This window comes from Phalacrocorax aristotelis, chromosome 13, assembly GCF_949628215.1.
Source record: "Phalacrocorax aristotelis chromosome 13, bGulAri2.1, whole genome shotgun sequence".
Classification (NCBI taxonomy): domain Eukaryota; kingdom Metazoa; phylum Chordata; class Aves; order Suliformes; family Phalacrocoracidae; genus Phalacrocorax; species Phalacrocorax aristotelis.
Window position 1 is genome coordinate 13,659,732 of NC_134288.1, and position 13,907 is coordinate 13,673,638.

Here is a 13,907-nt window from a genome sequence, read left to right on the forward strand (position 1 = left end):
TCACCTAGTTAAGCTGAGGTAGTTACCCACAACCCTGGATATTCATAGTATCTAATGAAACCTGATAAACTATGAAAATCAAGCTGTAATTCATTAGAACAGTATTTCTGGCAAAATGGAAATAACACAAGATCATTATCTGCTACAGTACTTTGAACATATTTACAGTAACTCAACTAAAGACGCACATGATTGAATTCGATTATTACCCAGAAATTTCAAACCAGCAAGATGTTTAGTTTTGGGGTTTGGTTTTGGTTTTATTTAGTAAAATTTTCTACTTAAATCAAATTCTCTGTTTACCTCATACTGGAAGAGAAACAAAGGACTTTATAGCTGCCTGTATATTTCAGAACAGCTGAACCTGTGGTAGCTTCTCTTGCAGATTTTCTTCTCAAGAAACCAGGAGAACAGGCATGGAGAGCACTGCTGTGCACATCAAAGAGGCTCCAATGAGGCTGATGAGGAGCTAAGACTATGGAGTATAGTTGATTAAGTCTGATAGGGGTTTTTCAGTTGATATCTCTTTTACATTGGAGTCATTGGTATATAGTGCTGATGGTCACTTGAATAACACTAAAATAATACACAGGGACTGAGAGCATGAATAACAATGAAATAATACACTGGTATTGAGAGCGTAAAACATATTTGTCCACTAGTGTAAACAGCTTTCTTTGGTAATGTCAAATTCAGGTGAAAACAGACTGATATATGGACTTTGTATTTAGCTGAAAGTTCCAACAAAACACTTCGCAACAGCATTTGCTGTGTCATCAAAAATCAAATATTTTTGCACAGTAGCTAGCTCAGTTTCAAGCAGAACAAAACCCACCTGGCTTCCTGGCAGTTAGCCCAGTTACACTGTTTCAGCACAATTGCCTAGAAATTGTGGACTCTAAAGTATTTGCAAGAATTTAATGTTTTAGTTGTCCTAAGAATCAAACAAAATTTCAGAATACTGAAATCTGAGACAGGGATATATGTTGTACACAAGGTTAGCCAAAGTGACTTATTCAAACAGGAATTTTCAGGCAGTTATTAAGTAGGTACATTCACGTGCAGTTCCTCAATTTCTAACTGTATTTCCCTATAAGGTATGTGAAAAGTGCACTTCTAAATAGCGGAAGAAACTTGCCCACAATGTACCGAGGAAGTTATTCTTCATACAAATTACAAATGCAGATAACATCTGAGGAGGAAATTGAAACATTTTAAAAGTGTGAACTGTTTCTTTTATGTTAATATCGTTCTGGACTTTAGCATGTTCAGCCTCTAAAGAAGTTAGTGCCTGAAATACTTTATTTGCTGCATTCATGAATTAACATGTTATTATAAATGACTGGACTACTATTTTAAATGACACTTAGCAATAGATGTCAAGACATGTTGCTATGATGACACTTCTTTTTGTACATTTTCAGGCTTTGTTTTCTTTATGGCATAGTCACTTTCCCTGGTTTTACTTCTTAATATTAATGGAAAATTTATTAATCAGGGAGGAAATAACAATCTATTTTTATTTGTTTTTCAATTTTAATGGGGGGATCTGCAACTTGAATAATTTAAGTACATTCTTCCATTCCTAGCTCTGGTTACATCAACTTTGCTTCTAAGTGATATCTTCCAATACAAATAAGTCGTTGATACAATTCTCCAGGTGAAGTTAAACTAAGGTTGAAAGAGACTCCAGGACCCATTCAAGCTACCTTATAAAATGGATCCTTTAAGGGCCTGCTGCTTGTTCCAGAAACCAGATTAAATACTGTCTGCATGGGAAGTTGCTACTAATAGGCTGAACTGGCAACCCCCTCTGCTCCTACCCTGCACAATAGTGTTGGCAGAGGCCCCCAGAGCAGTTGACCTTGTTGATCACCAAAAAAACGGATAAAATAATAAACAAATAAACAAATACATGAGCAAGATGGTGTTAATGATACTGCCCAAACATGAATGTGTGCCTATCAGAACGTCAGCTAGAACTGCATAGGTCTTAAGCCACGAGGTAGAAAAGTAACTTTCCATCAAGATACATCTTCTTCTGGTCTTTCTGTATTCAAGCATTACAAGCTTGTGAATTATTACAAATGCTGGCGTTTGAGGACTGGCTAAGCTTGTGGGAACGACGTACTCCTCTAGATGATTACCAACAATTCATCTGGCTAATGTGAGGCCAAATCTGGCCTGACTGCGTGGCTCAAGGGAATATAATTAACTCTGCAGTCAGGTTGCATTTATAAAGTAGGATGAGCCCCAGGAGCTGCAGGTGCATATGAGCGAGAGCTAATGCTGCCACCCGGCGTACAAAAATGGACTTGCAATTAAAATCATGACTTTTTTTCCGTACCAAAGGTGTGTGCATATCAAATGCTCCCTTACGGAAATCTATATAAAAGATAGAAATATACATATACGGATTTTCTTAAATTTTCCTACATCTTTGACCAGTTGGAAAATTATTCCTTACATTCTTCCACTGAACCATCCTCACCAGAAAGGGGTGACCTTAGGAAACCATATTTGAAAACAGCTAAGTACATTTAAGTATTATTGATTGCACAAGTAATAGCGCCAAAAGTGATTACACAGTGTGGTACTTACAAAAATAATTACACTTCAGAAAATCAAAATTAATTTGTACACTTCTGCTACACTTTTAAAGTTGTTGACATTTCATTGTAGTGCTCCTAATGAAATGAAAATTATTAATAATTGTTTCTACTTCAGTGTGACAAATGTCATTTAGGTTAGGATGTGAATTTGTCAGTGCCTCATCAGATCACTAAGTTGACTTTTGGCTCATGCTACTATTTGAAAGGGGGGTTATTCATATTAATCAGATGCAAGTTTACACGGGCCAACCATATTATCAATATGTGTACCTATTCCTAGTTGAGAAGCACCTCGCATGGTGTAGTCCTTTTTTCTTAGAAATCACTCTGAAAAGGTGTACAAGCAAGGGAAAATGAGGTTGCCTGGACAAAAAAAAATTTTGCTTCTTCAAACCACTTTAACAGTGAAACAAAATAAACCAGTGCAATTAGTGTAACACCAGGGCCACTGCCTGAAGTACCATTTCCTTTTTATTCCCCTACCAAGCAAATTTAGTCTTATTTTGACATATAGTGAATCACATTGTTCAAGTATGGAAAATTATCAAATAAATAGCAAAAGTGCTGAGTACAAAGAGATCTACTGCGTAAAGTAAAAGTTAAACATATTATGCCTCAGTGTTTCTCTCAGACAACACATTACACCTATAAGCAGTTACATAATTAGTACAAATAAAATAATTATGCTTTTAAAATACTGCAATAAAAATACCAAAGCCTCTTAGAGTACTTTAAAAGCATTACATAATTAAAATTCCCACAAACAATCTCTGAAGACCTTTACTATTCTAATTTTATAGTCAGGTGAACTGACAACAGATCATCTGTCTAGGCAATTAGAACAAACCAATGAAAAAGCTGCCAACACTCTTTTAGAAGCCCTGTCTCTAGGCTGCTCAGACAGCTCTCACCTACTGTCCTCACCTTGACAGGGGTCTTCGCCTTGGGCCACCCTATCAAGATTCAAGTTACTTTCCAATAGCTGATCTAAAAGTGTACAGAATGCAACATCTGGGTTTTGATAATTTTAGAAAAATTGGTGATAAGAATATAGAATCTTCATTATTTGGAAAAACCTTTACCTTTTGCACCACTGCTGTTAATTCATGGACAGACAAAAGCAGACAATATCTTTCCAAAGATCAACAAAATTGTTTTGTCTAAGCGCTGTTTGAGAAGTACTTTCAGTCATATAAAAACAATTATGTCAGGCTAAGATAACTGGCCTGGATATGTGGTGGTTTTCTCACAAAGAAGTATTATCAAGAGCCAGTTTTGTAAAATCAAAGCCTCATGCAATGACGGCTGTATTAATATTTTAAAAGTTTTCTCATTTATCCGGAGCTTACTTCACTAGCTCTGATTGATGATAAAGTCTTGGTTGTAGATGCCACACAGAATATAGGAGCCTGCTAGAGATCTGCTTTGCTTGTACTTGGGGAATAGGTACTCCTGAATTTCCGGTTGTTAGTGTAAATCCAAATGGCATATTGACAGGTTTGAAAGAACAGCTTGCATAAAGCCACCCATTCCGTAAACATATTTTGTTTACAAAAAAACAACAAAACAAAACCAAAAAAGTAAGAGCATATAACACCTTTCTCCTAGATCTGGGTAGAATTTTTATTCCTTTGTTAACATTGCAGGCACACTGTCAACAGGATATGCTTTGATCTGATTTCTATTATACTTTGTTTGCAATTAGAGGCAGCAAAAAAAGGGCTATTTAAGGAACTTGTTTTCTCAGAGATACAAGCAGATACCCAACATGGTGACAAAAACAGTTTAAGTAGTCAAACTACAGTAGCAAGTATGCAGCCAAATATTCTGGCACAGCCAGCTATCTTTTGATTACAAGAAAGACCCACTTCTCACCCACACTGATAATAAGCTGTTTCCCCTTTCAGTTGATAAGCATAAACCTCCCCAAATAAAGTGCTTGCCTCAGTTCTCCCTTTACTTTCTCATCAGTAGCTTCCCACTTTGACTTTTTAGCTAATCAAAGTTGAAAAGAAAAACTAAGAAGACTAGGAAGTTACAGTATTATTTTCATCTTATGCTTTCTTCTTTTATCCCACTCACCTATAAATTTCTGGTTTATACTTATTCAGTGTTATCACACATGCTATTTAGATTGGTGATGTTTATTTCTCCTACAGTCCCAGTTCTCAGGCTCTTAAGATTATTTGAGAATCCCAACTTCAATTTAAAAATCCTTCTATTGCTAGCTCTCAGGTTCTGGAGAACAGTACAAAAGTATGACTCAAGTGTACTCTAAAAGCTCTATGTGAAAGGCAAAGAAAAGGTTTATTCTGAATAAAACAAAAACCAGAGAATACATTCTTAATGTATTCTCAGAATTGCTTGTTGGAGGTTTTTTTAATTGCTAGGTTTCATGAAGCAATTATGTGTAAGTGCTGCATTCTGATCATAAACCTATATTTTATACAAATGTCACAAACCTGGTACAATGTATAATAGGCCAAGTATTTCCAAGGAGCACTATCAGGATGAGCAGAGGCTTGATATTAAACAGCAGTAAAATAATTTCACTTGTATCACTTTCTCATTACCATGATGCATAAAGGGTGGCAAACTAGGGTAGGTTTTTCTACAGTGACATGGCCTGTTTGCTCACACAAGTTTTGCAGCCTGGCAAAGTTATTCACATACAGTGTGCCCCACCAAAATCACCCTTGGATTTTCCTTTTGTCCTTGAGATGACTTAACATACCCCTGTCCCTCAGGAGGCCAGCAAACACCCCACAACAAAGGATATTCCAGACAAAGTTCTCTCACACTTTTCCTGTCACAGGAAAATAACTACCAGGACAATACCTGCTCTGCCCTAGCTATATCAAGCCTATTTGACAATGCTACCTTTACCACACCATAGCCCTGCTGAAGAATGCTCATGTGTGCTTCTTTACAATAAAGCTTAAAATATCACATGAATTTTTGCTTAATCAATGCACTCTAAGCAAAACACTAACTGAAATTACAACTGAGCAACAGCCTCTGCTTCCCCCTCCCCTGAGAGGAAGCCCTCTCAGACTTACCTCAGCCATCTGCTCTCAACTTTCTAGGTAAGAATTAACCTGGTCTCTCCCTCCAGGATTTATAGCTGCAGAGACAGGAGAAAGAGGACATAAAAGGGCTAGAAGTCAAAGACCAAAGAGCTTTAGGGACTGGGTAGGGGCTGGTTGTGCTAGTAGTCCTCTCCTGCTGGGGGGAAGGGGGCCTGGCTGGGGCCTGTGAGGAGGGGCTGACGGTGCTCCCTCAGGTGCAGCTCCAGCTCAGCTGAGCACCAGCTGGCTCCAATTAGGGGGAAAGGAGGGTTTTTTTCAGCGCAATTGTTGCTTTTTACCTGATTACCTTACAGGCTATGAAAAGGTAATAAAGCTAAGATGGTCTCTGTGGGTGGGGGGTGTGTGTTCTCCTGGGGGCTGGTAGGGGTTTCCGTTGGTTTTAAGCTAGCTCAACTAGTCCACACCTTGCTAAGCCACAGTCTGCTGTGGCTTGGCTGTAGAGCCTTGTGAGTGGTAGTGCCCTGGTTCCAGATGATTTTGCCTTTGAGCCTAGCAGGTTGTAAGTGTTCTGTTCCTGGCTGACATGAGGCTACAGGGTGCCTGGAGAGGGTGTGCTGCCCCAAGGGGCTGTTGGTGGTGGGGGGCATACACTGCTTATGGGGGAGAGGTAGGCAGCCAGAGCTCTCAAATATTATATCAGGTATTCATCTAGATTTTGATAAGACTCAGCCCTGTGGGAGCTGGTTTGTGGATCCCTTGCTATAGGTTCCAGAGTCTGGAGGAAAAAAGGAGCTTGGATTTTGACCTAAAAGCCCTGTTTCACAGACTGCTAGAGAAATAATATAGATGGTGATTGCATGTCCAGTCCCATGTGTGGCTTGCAATACTTTCACATAAGCCTGACTCTTACAGTCTCCTAGCAGAAGGTATTGCGCCTTGTTTCAGCTCTCTTCTAAAGGAGCTGAGGTGTGAGGGAAGCTGCTTTTGTCTATAGCTGTGTTCAGAAGGGATGTGTAGCTGTTACTCTGCTGAGTGTGGAATGCGAAATAAAAATAATTGCATGATTTTAAGAATTGGGTTGTGTGAGAAATGTGAAAGGTAAAAAGACCTGTCTTTTATCTACTTAAAAACTGTGGCCTGATAAGTGGGGGGGGGGGGGGAAATCTCTGTTGCCAGGTGCTGTGTGTAGCATTGCTGTTTCTCTGGTTCAGAATTACTTTACTTTCTTGGGGTGGTTCTACAGTTTGTAAAGCAGGTCTAAGCTCTACACAAATGCTTTTGTCTGGAGAACTTACAAGCTAGTTTGCTAATTACAGAGCAGGGTGAAAAGGTTACTGTTAGACGGCTACAATATAGGCAGATCTGCAAACCTTAATTGTACTTTAGTTTTATTCCTGTTCGGGCTACAGTTGGAATATCATTTAGAGGTAAGTATGTTGCTTAGAGGTATGAATAAAAATCCTTAATTAACACAGTAATAAAGAATTTCGGTTTCCTATTTGGTCTGAAAGAAAAAAAGCTGGTTAGCTGAGTAATGATATATTTCCCTGAAGTGAAAAATTAGCACCTTACTAATATCTCTTTCAAAACCTCTTGATTTTAAATTAAGAATAGTAGTTTTGTGATTAAATCCCTGGGTAGAAATTCAGTAGGTTTGCGTTCCATTCTCAGATCTGAGTCAGACTCATTATGTGACCTTGGGTTATATGTTAGTTATGAGGGTTAGCTTTTCAGCACCCATCAGCTTTTAATTATGAGTACAGTGCAGTTGAGAAATTGCCAATGGGACTAGCAGGACTTTTTGCATTAGCTGCAGTTGACTTTGGATCAGACCCTTTATCTGTCTGTTTCTTAAATGTATATGTATGAAGAACCAGGCTCTCTACTTCACTGGGATATTGGAAGGGTATATTAATTAGTATTGTTCACTGCTGAGATCTTATAGAGAAGGGAATTGTATAAGTAGCTATGTAGAGAAATAAATTTATTACAATAAATTAGCATTACATTAATTCTACTGTCCTGTTTTCTGAATTCAATTTGTTAGGGTAAAAATTTTGCAACTTTCTAAAGCTGTCTCTAAAGTATAAGACATGGCCTCTTAGTTTTAAAGTTTCTAATGTTCTATGCAGTTTTGAGAAGACAATAAAATATATCCAAATATTTCTAGTCATTGGAGTGAAGGATTTGAAGACAGCTTAAGTATTTTGGAAGAAAAAATATTAGACAAAAATGAAACCCAAACTAGAATGTATCTTCCTATTGTTTAGGACAGGATCTGGTTTCTGCTGTACAAAGACACTTAAGACTCTCCATGGCTTACAACTTTTCCTTTCCAAACTTAGGACATCTATATATGAAGAAAATCATTGCATGACAACTGCAAGAGGAGAGAATGCAGACAGCAAATTATGCCCATTCCCAGGTGATGAAGGTTTAAAGAAATTCCAGAAGTAAAATTTTTACCACCTTCTGAAAGGTGAAAGGTAAAATTCATTTAATTGTTATTGACAAACTTCTGATACTCCTAACTGCATGTAATAGTTTTGCTTCCTGGGATGAGGTGATTGGATGAAAAACAAACTTAAATTTAAACTTTGTAAACTAATGTCGGCATATTTTATCTGAAGAAAAAACTATTTTGGTGTTACAACACTTCTGTTGAAAGTCCAGGAATTTTTTCTTTAGTCAAGCTGCACGTTTGACTAGACAGAATATGGTGAGATGCATCTGAGCTGAAATTTAGGTAGCAAAGGTGCTTATAATGATTGGTAATATATGGGCATGGACCAAGCATAAGGTTTGAACAGCTCTCTGGCTTTTCTTACAATCACCTTGAGAAAAAGACTACAACAACGAGTGTTCTAAATTCCATGGCTCTGTTTTGGGCCAAAGATTGGCCCTAGTGACACACCTGGAGACACTTAAGAAGGCAGTATAATTTATATGCCAACATCAGGTCAGTACCTTCTAGGTTATCTGTTCTCCCCTGAACACTTTTATGAAGGGAAAAACAAGTAAGGTAAAGTTATGGACTACGAATTTGGCATTTGTTTCAGGCTGATTTCAAAAAAACTTTGGTTAATGAACAAAACTGGAATTATTTCATGGGATTTTAATTCTTTTGAGTATTCTATTACTACTTAATTTGCTGTTGCTTTTTACTGTTTACTGTGTATTTGTATTTTTGCATAAGTGTTTCAATGTAATATGATTACCTGGTACTGTTAACATCCATGCTAGAAAAAGCAACATGAATCTCATAGTATGAAGTGATGAGCAGCTTGTAGTGTGAGTTCCAGTTCCTCCTATGTATAAAGTCCCATCAGTCTGGGTTGGATGAGAAGAGAGAAAGTAGATCAAGTAGTAATGACTGGAGGAGAAAATGTATTAAGACGAGTTACTTTCACATTTATATCAGGATCATTATAACCAGAATCTCAGGAGCCATTATTTTAAGCATTAGTGTAAAATGCAGTACACTACATTAAGTTTTATGTACAGCAGTTGGAACCTCGGAATGGCTACTGTAAACTTTCCATCACTGCTAGTTTTCACAATGACCTTTTCTCTTCATTAGGCAATACTCTGAAATTGCTGCAAGTATACCAGTATGGATTCTCTGGTAGTGTAAACTAGAATATGTATTGATGTTAATGGAACCATTCACATTTATTAGTATAAATTAGTTTTAGTATTTTCTCACATCATAAATCATAATGGACACCAGGAAAGTCATTTGGCAACACTGATGTAAAAACAGTGAAAATGAGACAATCATTGACTCTGTTGTTCAATGTTTCGTAGCAGAAAAGTGTGTAAAGCATGTGTCTTTCCCAAGCTTCATCTTTAGGTGATATGAGTCAATGAATGGACAAGAACAGGGACAGAGGAAGAGTCATTTTCATCACAAGAATAGGACAGGATTCGCCAATGTCTGACCCTTCAGTATAAAATCTTTCTATTCATTCTGGTTCTTGCATTTCTCCTATGCTAAAAATTAGGCATAATGACACTAATCACCTATGCATGCACATATTCTGGTTTTTGTCTATAAAGTGTACCAATAGTTCAGGTAATGTCTGTATTGATAAAGAAATTAATGAACTGTGGTACAAGATCACTTCTGGCTCCTAGGTCATGATATCTGCTCAATAAAGTATGGTAACTATTACTTGTAGATTATTTGAGAAGTAAAATTATGTTTAGATTTTTAGGCTCTAATTCTAATAGAGAAAGTTGTTGGACAGGAAAGAGTATCCCAAGTCCAAATCTAAAGCCCCTATTTTTACTGACAACCACATTAAATATTTTGAACTTCTGAGATGTTACTGTAAAACAAATGCATAGTACAGATAATAATTCATAGGTAAATGACAGCTAGTCAGGCAAGCCCTAATGTCTGTTTTACAGTGAATGAACACTGAGCACTTCTGGCATCTAGTGCTCTATTTTTACCAAAAAAAATCCATAAAATATTTAAACCCTTTTCATGCTGCATTTTGATGACTCATTATTCCATATCGATATCATACAAAGCTGTGATTTCCTTATGTATAAAAAAAGACTTGCTGGGTTTATTTGTCAAGGGAATTTGTAAGGAAAATGTCTATAGAATACAGAAATTGTGAGATAGCAGAAAGTATTTAATCATGGCGATGGCTTTTTCAAGTGATTTTTCTTTGTGACAAACCAAATATGTATTGTATTATTTGTGGATCAGTATATCTAACGTCAGCACACATTTCTGTTTATTGACTTATTTTATCATGCTGAACTGTCACAAGCTTCTTATTAATCTGTCTCTGAAGGATCAAAATGCTGTAATAAATATGTTAGTTCCTTTAGATCTTAGGCTGAAATGAAACTGTTAGTTAAATGTACTGTGACTTTGAGTGAAGATGCCTTTAGAGAGATTTAAAATGGGAGCATGCTATATAAATCGAAGCCTGACAAAGGAGAATGCATCTTTCTCTGAATGGCCAATTAGTACACAAATAAAAAAAATAAAGTAAAAAGCCTTTTTCTACAGAAAAAGTGAGACTTCTTTGTGGTCCGATTGATTTATCAAAAGGATAATTACTTTTGCAGTTTCACTGAGAAAACACATTGCTTGTGGAGGTTGTTCCTTTACATGAACAGATTGATATGCTTTAAAGTCAGTACATGTAATGTATGCACGTATGACACGGGCTCAGGAAGGGGTCCACTTTTTCATTACTACAAAAAGACATGTAGTTAAGAAGTTGAATTTTTACTTGATTCAAAGATATGACAGTGTATGCTACTTTCTTCAGTTGGCAGGAAAAGCAGTTGCTATGCACTTCTGCAGAGGAAAGTGCGTTTACTTGACTAATGGCAGAAAGCTAAATTTTTTTGCATAGTCAAAATAAGCGTGCCTTTCTGAGCAAAAAGTACTAAATGCTTGGCTTCTATCAAGGGATCAAACTGTCATGCAAGATGCAGGAGTGGCTGATGCATGCCATTTCAAAGGGGAAAGGCATTCAAAGAACAGCATTAGATTTAAGAAAAAGAAATTAAGATTATCCAGGTGATATTGTCGTTGGTCATCGTAATACCACTTCAGATTTCTTGGTAGTTCTCACTGCCATATGAACCTACAAACCTTTGAATGTGAGCCTACTGCAGTATGCACAAGCCTTTTATTGTATCCATGTACTAAGTTAACTCATATTCCTGAGTATACATTTCACCATTTAAAATAACTATACCTTATGTTTTTCCTTTTGTTGGTCAAGTTTTTTAGCTTGTTAGGATTTTAAGATAAAGATTTTGGTTTTTTATTTTATACACAGGTTTAGAAAGTACACACACATCTTTATTTGGAAGTGCCCAAATCTTTCTATATATCCCTCTATTTTAAGAGTTTACATGTCTTGAATTTAGAGATAAATATTTTTATTGTATGAAATGTTGGATAATTCAGCTGCCTTTGGGAAATGCCCCACAAGTATCAGAAGCTTGTCTTTTTGTAATAAGCTGGTCTTTGATATTATGCTCACTTTGTAATGTTGGTAGTTAGCAAGTCAGATAATTTTAGATGAACATCCAAAGGTGGAAACAGAATTTTATTGATGTGTACACTTGTGAACATATTGCAGATGATCATGTGTGTGTAGCTATGCCAGTAAAACTTCTCAGTATCATTCCTGAAAAGCAAGCCCCCAATGGCTGGAACTGATTTGTTTTCAAGTGCAAGTGTATGTGCTTGTGCAGCTACAGAAGAATGTATATTGTATCCACCAGGCTTTAGTTTGCACCGACCACCCATTCATCATCAGCCTGCTTCCTCAGTGTTAAGAGTTTGGCACTCCTTTCTTTCCCTTAAATCTTAGCATCAGTCCGTGATATTGTTACAGTACATTACATGGCTTTTCCTCTGTGTCATTGTATATTGCCATTGGGAAATGAAGCATAAAAAGGCTGCCATTAGGGCACATCATTAAATAAGGCTGCATGAATTCCAACTGTTGAACAATTGATCAGTTCCATTTTGAGCCAAAGAGATGTTTTATCCCTATCTGAGTTCTTTAGTACAAAAACCTCCCCATGTTTTAGTGGTGCTTTTAATTTACTTTAATTTTTCTTTTAGAAATCGTGCAGTATAATATCAGCCCCTATCTTTTAAATGAAAAGATCAAAGCATAGTAGAACTTATGTGCATGTGCTAAATGTGAGAAAGTTAGAAATTAACTCCCAAGTGCTGTAAGTTTTCGGAAATATCTGAAAGTAATTCATGCTGAAAGGTTGTTTTAAAATGGCCTCTTTCAGTTGGATGCAGAGCACAATCACAATTGTTCAATTAACTGCAGCATGAAAGACTGAATATACTGTCCACAGCATTTTTTGGTTGTGCTGAAGTTTTGGTGGCAATATTCAGTTTGCTGGGTCACTCATTTTGAAGCTTTGGTGTTTTGCAGTGGTATGTTTGAAGTGCTTCAACTATTTGCCTGGTAGCCTACTCCACAGAGACTGAAATGTGCATGCTGTAAGAGGATCAGCAAGAGTAGATAGCATGGATGGATATGCGTAGTGGTGTGCTTAAACAATGACTTTTCTTTCTTTCCATGTTTGAACATGACCTGAGCTATCCATATTCTCTGGCTTTCACTTAGGTGACCTAATGCCACTAATTAGTCAATAACGACAAAGTCAGTTGTACTGCATTGTAGCTGCAACATGAAGAAATAAACAGCTTCCTTGATTGTGTTTTAGCACAGCTACAATAGCCAGCTAAGTCTTAGATAATCCAGCATATCTGGAGTTAGAAGAGTTGGATGGTGCAGGGAAGAGTTCACAGCACTAGTGGTGCAGCTAAAAAGATCTTTTCATATGTGTCTGATTCAAGGAAATGAGCAGTAAAATGGAAGTGTTTCTGTAATAGACAAAACTGACTTCAGAACTGGACCCTAATTAAAATATTTTTCTTCAACAGTACAGGAGCTGAAAGGCATAGCCATAAGGCTATAATACATATAAAATGCTTATTGGGAAAAAAAGTCAAGCTATGATGTTAGGAGCTGTACCTAATTTTTGAGGCTGGACCTGTCCCTGCATGTGTCTGAGATACAGACATCTGCCAACTGAATGCACACAGAAGTCTGATTAGTTAAATACAGACCTTGATGCTTAAGTAGTTTCTCTCTGGAGATGTTTCATATAGACTATTTTCATTCAAATCTATGGGTTTTTCAATACCTTAGAAAGTTCTTCAGTGCTGAAAATAACTTAGTATTAGATACCTATATCTTGTATCTTCACTGGGTTCAGTTAAGAGGGTATAGATTGCCTATAGTGGTGGCACAAAATTCATGCTTCTGTTTGAAAAACTGAGAACCAGTGCAATGTCAAATCAGCCTCTTCTATAGGTAAGTATCTGATTAATGTCTTACATCACTGAATCATTAGTGTTCTGGCAAACATAGATAATACCTATTCAAAAATGAATGTTTAATACAGCTCACAGACCTCAGATTTCCATCTCTGCTTTGAAGCAAGTAAACTTTTACCAAATTTAAATCATTTGCCAAAGGATTAAGCTTCAAACATGTAATTTAAGATAGACAAAAGGTATTTTCAGGTGTTTAAGAAGTTTAAATTAGCTAGTAGCACTAAAGGTGACAAATGAGTCAGATGTCTATACCACTAATCATCATTAAATCATTGCGTACTGTTTAGTTATCTTAAGTGTATTGTGACATTTCTGATCATGAAGACTGTCAATCGGGATTCTTGCCAGAATTGC